Below are 8,556 nucleotides of genomic sequence, written 5' to 3'. Positions count from 1 at the left end.
GTGTTTCCATTCCAAGCTTTCTGAGGAATCTCCACACTGCTTTCCAGAGTGGCTGCACTAATTTGCAACCCCACCAGCAATGTATGAGTGTTCCTTTTTCACCACATCCTCGCCAACACCTATTGTTCCTTGTATTCTTGATAATCGCCATTCTAATTGGGGTGAGATGAAATCTTAGGGTAGTTTTGATTTGCATTTCCCTTATTACTAGGGATGTTGAACATTTTTTCATATATCTGTTGATTACTTGTACATCTTCTTCTGTGAAGGGTCCATTTCCTTAGCCCATTTGTCGATTGGGTTATTTGTAGTCTTGGTGTTGAGTTTTTTGAGTTCTTTATAGATTCTGGAGATTAGTGCTCTATCTGAAGTATGAGTGGCAAAGATTTTCTCCCACTCTGTAGGCTCTTTCTTCACATTGCTGATAGTTTCCTTTGCTGAGAGAAAGCTTTTTAGTTTGATTCTATCCCAGTTGTTGATTCTTGCTTTTATTTCTTGTGCTATGGGAGTCCTGTTGAGAAAGTCTGATTCTAAGCCAACAAGTTGAAGATTAGGACCTACTTTTTCTTCTATAAGATGCAGGGTCTCTGGTCTGATTCCGAGGTCCTTAATCCATTTTGAGTTTAGTTTTGTGCATGGTGAGAGATATGGGTTTATTTTCATTTTGTTGCATATGTATTTCCAATTTTCCCAGCACCATTTATTGAAGAGGCTATCTTTTCTCCATTGCATATTTTTGGCCCCTTTGTCTAGTATTAGGAAATTATATTTATTTGGGTTTGTGTCCGTGTCCTCTATTCTGTATCATTGATCTACCTGTCTATTTTGGTACCAGTACCATGCCGTTTTTGTTACTATTGCTTTGTAGTAGAGTTGAAGATCTGGTATTGCAATACCCCCTGCTTCATTTTTCCTGCGAAGGATTGCTTTAGCAATTCTGGGTTTCTCATTCTTCCAGATGAATTTCATGATTGCTTGTTCTACTTCTGTAAGGTATATCGTTGGGATTTTAATTGGAATTGCATTGAATCTGTATAGCACTTTTGGTAGTATGGCCATTTTGACAATATTAATTCTGCCTATCCAGGAACATGGGAGATCTTTCCATCTTCTAAGGTGTTCTTTAATTTCTTTCTTTAGTGTTCTGTAGTTCTCATTGTAGAGGTCTTTCACCTCTTTTGTGAGATTGATTCCCAAGTATTTTATTTTTTTCGAAGCTATTGTGAATGGAGTAGTTTTCCTAACTTCTCTTTCTGAAGATTCATCACTTATGTATAAAAATGCATTGGATTTATGAGCATTGATCTTGTATCCTGCTACTTTACTGAATTCACTTATGAGTTCTAAGAGTTTTCTGGTGGAATTTCCTGGTTCCTCTAAGTATATAATCATATCATCAGCAAATAGGGATAGTTTGAGTTCTTCTTTTCCAATTCGTATCCCTTTAATTTCTTTGGTCTGTCTAATTGCTCTGGCTAGAGTTTCAAGGACGATATTGAATAGGAGTGGTGAGAGAGGGCATCCCTGCCTTGTTCCAGATTTTAGGGGGAATGCTTTCAGTTTTTCACCATTAAGAATAATATTAGCCATGGGCTTAGCATAGATGGCCTTTACAATGTTAAGGAACGTTCCCACTATCCCTATTTTTTCTAGTGTTTTGAGCATGAAGGGGTGCTGTATTTTATCAAATGCCTTTTCTGCATCTATTGAAATTATCATATGATTCTTGACTTTAAGTCTATTGATATGGTGAATTACATTTATTGATTTCCTGATGTTGAACCAACCTTGCATCCCTGGGATGAAACCCACTTGATCATGATGCACTATCTTTTTAATACATTTTTGTATGCAATTTGCTAAAATTTTGTTGAGAATTTTTGCGTCGATGTTCATTAAGGATATTGGTCTGAAATTTTCTTTCCTCGATGTGTCTCTGTCTGGTTTAGGTATCAGTGTGATATTGGTTTCATAGAATGAGTTTGGGAGGGTTCCCTCCTCTTCTATTTTATGGAATACTTTGAGAAATATTGGAATGAGCTCTTCTTTAAAGGTTTTGTAGAACTCGGCTGAGAAACCATCAGGTCCTGGACTTTTCTTTGTTGGTAAACTTTTGATGACTTCTTCTATTTCATTACTTGAAATTGGTCTATTTAAATTGTGTATGTCCTCCTCATTTAGTTTAGGCAATTCATAGGTCTCTAGAAACTTGTTGATATCTTCGAAATTTTCTATTTTGTTGGAATATAGATTTTCAAAATAGCTTCTAATTATGTTTTGTATTTCAATCGTGTCTGTTGTGATATTTCCTTGTTCATTCCGAATTTTGGTAATCTGGATTTTCTCCCGTCCTCTCTTTGTTAGTGTGGCTAAAGGTTTATCAATTTTGTTTATTTTTTCGAAGAACCAACTATTTTGTCAATTTTTTGTATTGTTTCTTTCATTTCAATTTCGTTGATTTCAGCTCTGAGTTTAACTATTTCCTGTCTTCTACTACTTTTGGTATTGTTCTGCTCTTCTTTTTCTAGGGCTTTGAGCTGTAGTGCTAGGTCATTTATTTTTTGAGTTTTACTTCTTTTATTAAATCGCTCCATGAAATAAATCTTCCTCTAAGTACCGCTTTCATAGTGTCCCAGAGATTTTGATACGATGTTTCTTTGTTCTCGTTTGCCTCTAAGAATTTTTTAATTTCATTCCTAATATCTTCTGTTATCCATTCCTCATATAATAGCATGTTGTTTAATCTCCAGGTGTTGGAGTAATTTCTGTTTTTGCTCTTTCATTTATTTCTAGTTTCAATCCATTATGGTCTGATAAAATACAAGGAAGTGTCTCTATCTTCTTGTATTTGCTAACATTAGCTTTGTGGCATCATATATGGTCTATTTTAGAGAAGGATCCATGTGCTGCTGAGAAGAAAGTGTATTCGCTCTTGGTTGGATGGTATATTCTATAAATGTCTGTTAAGTCTAAATTATTGATTGTGTTATTGAGATCTGTGGTTTCTTTGTTCAATTTTTGTTTGGAAGATCTGTCCAGTGGTGAGAGAGGCGTGTTAAAATCACCTAGTATTATTGTGTTATGGTCTATTTGGTTTCTGAGATTGAGAAGGATTTGTTTGACATACATGGGTGAGCCACTATTTGGGGCATAGATATTTATGATTGTTATGTCTTGCTGATTTATGGTTCCCTTAAGTATTATGAAATGTCCTTCTTTATCCCTTCTGATTAACTTTGGCTTGAAGTCCACTTTATCTGAAATGAGGATGGATACCCCAGCTTTTTTGCTGGGTCCATGTGCATGGTAAGTTTTTTCCCATCTTTTCACCTTTAGTCTTTGGGTATCTCTTTCTAAGAGATGAGTCTCTTGCAGGCAACATATTGTTGGATCTTTCTTTTTTATCCAATCTGCCAGTCTATGTCTTTTGATTAATGAATTCAGGCTGTTAATATTCAGGGTTATTATTGAGATATGATTTGTATTCCCGGTCATTTGACTCATTTTATTCATTTATTTGCTTATTTTTGACACGACTTGGTTCCTCTTTATTTGAGAGTTCCTTTAGGATATCTCCTCCCTTTGCTGATTTGCTTCTTTGTTTTTCATATCTTCTTCATGGAATATTTTGCTGAGAATGTTCTGTAATGCTGGCTTTCTTTTTGTATATTCTTTTAGCTTTTGTTTATCATGGTAGGATTTTATTTCGTCGTCAAATCTGAAGGTAAGTTTTGCTGGGTATAAGATTCTTGGTTGGCATTCATTTTCTTTTAGGGCTTGAAAAATGTTATTCCAGGCCCTTCTAGCTTTTAAGGTCTGGATTGAAAAATCTGCTGATATTCTTATTGGTTTCCCCCTGAATGTAATTTGGTTCTTTTCTCTCACAGCCTTTAAGATTCTGTCTTTATTTTGTATGTTAGGCATTTTCATTATAATGTGCCTTGGTGTGGGTCTGTTGTAATTTTGTGTATTTGGAGTCCTATAAGCCTCTTGAACTTTAATTTTCCATTTCGTTCTTCAGATTTGGGAAATTTTCTGAAATTATCTCATTGAATAGGTTGTTCATTCCTTTGGTTTGTTTCTCTAAGCCTTCCTCAATCCCAATAATTCTCAAATTTGGCCTTTTCATGATATCCCATAGTTCTTGTAGATTCTGTTCATGATTTCTTACCATCTTCTCTGTTTGTTCGACTTTGTTTTCGAGGTTAAATATTTTGTCTTCAATATCTGAGGTTCTGTCTTCCAGGTGTTCTATCCTATTGGTTGTGCTTTCTATGGAGTTCTTAATTTGGTTTATTGTTTCCTTCATTTCAAGGATTTCTGTTTGGTTTTTTTTCAATATCTCTAACTCTTTATTGAAATGGTCTTTTGCTTCCTGTATTTGCTCTTTTAACTGTCTATTGGTGCGTTCATTCAATGCCTGCATTTGCTCTTTCATTTCATCGTTTGCTTCCCTTATCATGTTGATTATATACATTCTGAACTCCCTTTCTGACATTTCTTCTGCCATGCTGTCATTGGATTTTATTGATATAACATCCAGATTTGTTTGAGGCATTTTCTTCCCTTGTTTTCTCATATTGTTCAGGTATCAGTGGACTGCAGAGATGTTGCAGATTTCCTCTATCGACTTATAATGTCCCTGAAGATTGCTAGTGTATCCCCTCTTATCCTTCAGTAGCCTGAAGTCTTAGAGGAAGTTGATACTTCGGTGTTCCCCTAGGTAGCTCCCTCTCTAGGGGTGGTGGTCTTCAGGTGGGGTATATTCCCTGCTAGTGGGCAGAGGTGCCTCTACTTGTTGACCAATGGTCATCCAAAGGTGAACTAGACTGCGGGCTGAGGCAATGCCTGTTTGGGCCTGTGTCTCTGGTTTTACCGTCTTTGTGGGAAAACCTCACTCGGCGGGGAAGACCCACCCGGTGGGGAGGTCTCGCTAGTCCGTTCCCCTCCTATCGGTTCCCCTCAGTCCATAACTACTGCCTGGGCAGGGCAGCCTTCCCAGGCAACGTTTCCAGGGGCCTGGACCTACCTCCTGGGCTTGGGAGCCCTGCCCTTCGCAGACGAGTCTGCTTAGGTGGCCCCTCCTCAGAGAAGCTGCCCGCAGTCCTGGAACCTTCACTCCACCCCTCAGCTGGTCTCTGTGTAGCTCTTTCAAGAAAAGGTGCTTAGATCCCTGGCTCGGACCGTGCTTTGCACCTAATCGCCTGGCTATGCGACCCATCCTCTGAGCAGTCACTTGGAGCCTTGTACATATGCTCTAAGCCCCAGTGACCCATCGCTCGTCTCTTCCTCCAGGCAGCCACCAGGTGTTCTGTGTGGGCGCTTGGAGACCAAGTCACTCACTGCGCACCTCCACCTCCTCAGGACAGCCCCCTCCCCGTTGTTCAGGCGGTTGCTGAATCCAAATAGCTCGCCACCCAACTCTTTCTCTGGCAGCCCCCGGAGCCCTGGCAGATTGCTCCAAAAAACCAAAAAACCAAGCGGTGTGCTGCTTGGCCTCCTCTGCAAGGTTCCCACTTTCTGAGCTCACTGTTCCAGCGGGGGTAGGTGTGTCTTGTTGCCTGGGCAGGGCAGCCTTCCCAGGGGCCCAGATCTACCTCCTGGGCCTGGGAGCCTCACCCTTCGTAGACGAGTCTCCTTAGGTTGTCCCTTCTTAGTGAAGCTGCCCGCAGTCCTGGAACCTTCACTTCGCCCCTCAGCTTGTCTCTGTGTAGTTCATTCAAGAAAAGATGCCTAGGTCCCTGGACCGGACCGTGCTATGCACCTAATCGCCTGGCTATGCGACCCGCCCTCTGACCAGTCACTTGGAGCCTCGTACATATGCTCCAAGCCCCAGTGACCCGTCGCTCGTCTCTTCCTCCAGGCAGCCACCCGGTGCTCTGTGTGGGCGCTTGGAGACCAAGCCATTCACTGCGTACCTCCACCTCCTCTGGACAGCCCCCTCCCCGTTGCTCAGGCGGTTGCTGGATCCAAACAACTCGCCACCCCACTCTTTCTCTGGCAGCCGCTGGAGCCCTGGCAGATCGCTTCAAAACCAAGCGGTGTGTCGCGCAACCTCCTTTGCAAAGTTCCCCGCTTTCCGAGTTCACTGCTCCAGCGGGGGAGGTGTGTCTTGCCGCCTGGGCAGGGCAGCCTTCTCAGGCAACGTTCCCAGGGGCCCGGACCTCCCTCCTGGGCTTGGGAGCCTCACCCTTCGCAGACGAGTCTCCTTAGGTTAGAGAAGCTGCCCGCAGTCCTGGAAACTTCAATCCGCCATTTTTCGCTCCGCTTCGCTGTCCGTTTTTACTGCTCCGGCGGGGGAGGGGCGTCTCGCCGAGTCACTCTACTTCACAAAGTTCTCTGCGTTCCGGGGCTACTGCCCCATCCGGGACGCCTCCCCTAAGGGAGAAACTCACCCAGCGGCTTTGAGTTGGTCCCAAGTCACTATCTCCTCTTTTGAATCTGAGTCCTGGAGCAACATGATATGCAGCCGCCCTCTAGTCCGCCATCTTGAACCGCCCACAGTTTCTTTATCCATTCATCAATTGAAAGGCGTCTAGGTTGGTTCCACAATCTGCCTACTGGGAATTCAGTAGCTATGAAAATTGTTGTGGCTGTATCTCTGTAGTATGCTGATTTTAAGTCCTTTGGGTATAGGCTAAGGAGTGGGATAGCTGGGTCAAATGGTGGTTCCATTCCAAGTTTTCCAAGGAATCTCCACACTGCTTTCCTGACTGGCTGCACTAATTTGTAGCCCCACCAGCAATGTATGAGTATACCTTTTTCCCCACATCCTCACCAACACCTAATATGGCTAGTACTCTTAACAATCACCATTCTAATTGGGGTGAGATGGAATCTTAGGGTAGTTTTGATTCGCATTTCTCTTATTACTAGAGATATTGACATTTTTTCATATATCTGTTGATTGCTTGTAGATCTTCTTCTGTGAATTGTCTGTTCATTTCCTTAGCCCATTTGTTGATTGGGTTATTTGTATTCTTGGTGTAGAGTTTTTTGAGTTCTTTATATATTCTGAAAATTAGTACCCTATCTGAAGTATGAGTGGCAAAGAATTTCTCCCACTATATAGGTTCTCTCTTCGCATTTCTGATAGTTTCCTTTAATGAGAGAAAGTTTTTAGTTTTAATCTATTCCAGTAATTGCTTCTTGCTTTTATTTCTTGTACTATGGGAGTCCTGTTAAGGAAGTCTGATCCTAAGCCAACATGATGAAGATTTGGACCTACTTTTTCTTCTATAAGATGCAGGGTCTCTGGTCTGATTCCAAGGTCCTTTATTCATTTTGAGTTGAGTTTTGTGCAGGATGAGAGATAGGGGTTTAATTTCATTCTGCTGATCTGGATTTCCAGTTTTCCCAGCACCATTTGTTGAAGAGCTATCTTTTCTCCATTGCATATATTTGGCCCCTTTGTCTAGTACGAGAAAATTGTATTTATTTGAGTTTGTGTCTGTGTCTTCTGTTCTGTACAATTGATCTACCTGTCTATTTTGGTACCAGTACCCTGCTGTTTTTGTTACTATTGCTCTACAGCATAGTTGAAGTCTGCTATTGAGATACCCCTGCTTCACTCTTCCTGCTAAGGATTGCTTTAGCTATTCTGGGTTTCTCATTCTTCCAGATGAATTTCATGATTGCTTGCTCTATTTCTGTAAGGTATTTCATTGGAATTTTAATTGGAATTGCATTGAATCTGCATAGCACTTTTGGTAGTATGGGCATTTTGATGATATTAATTCTGCCTATCCAAGAAAATGGGAGATCTTTCCATCTTCTAAGGTTTTCTTTAGTTTCTTTCTTTAGTGTTCTCTGGTTCTCATTGTAGAGGTCTTTCACTTCTTTTGTGAGATTGATTCCCAAGTATTTTATTTTTTTCAAAGCTACTGTGAATGGGGTAGTTTTCCTAAATTCTCTTTCTGAAGATTCATCACTTATGAATAAAAATGCATTGGATTTTTGAGCAATGATCTTATATCTTGCTGAAGCCAGAATTAAGGACAGGTAGTTAGTGTAGAAATAGGGGATCGGGTCAATTCAAGGAAATGAAGCCATGAAGCCATCTGCCTCTGGAAGTTGGAGACTGCCCCTGGAAGAATGGAATGTCAAGGATTTCCAGAGCCCATTGATTACCAAATTTACCTGCCTTTATCAAGGACTGCAAGCAAGGAACTGCTAATTAATGCTAATTACCTGCCTGAATCACCTTGGCCCTCCCCCTGTCCATGGCTTCTCACTTAATGCAAAACCAGGCCTAGTCACATAGGCAGGAAGGAGAGATAAGGGGGAGAGAACTGGAGAACAAAAGAGAATTTAACCTATAAAAGATGGAGGGTGCGGTCACTTCTTGGGACTTTAGAACATCAGCCATGGCCCCCTTCTTCCTGCTGGGAGAAGTCTGTATTATTACCTTTAAATAAAACCTGCTTAATATGCTTGCCTTGGCGTGCTTCTCTAGTGTTCAATCTTCAACATTAGAAGGAGCAGAACTCGTCCCGGTAAACGGTATCACTGCTACTTTACTGAATTCACATATGAGTCCTAAAAGTTTTCTGGTGG

The sequence above is a fragment of the Sciurus carolinensis genome, chromosome 11, assembly GCF_902686445.1.
Source record: "Sciurus carolinensis chromosome 11, mSciCar1.2, whole genome shotgun sequence".
NCBI classification, from domain to species: domain Eukaryota; kingdom Metazoa; phylum Chordata; class Mammalia; order Rodentia; family Sciuridae; genus Sciurus; species Sciurus carolinensis.
Note: the sequence above shows the minus strand (reverse complement) of the source record.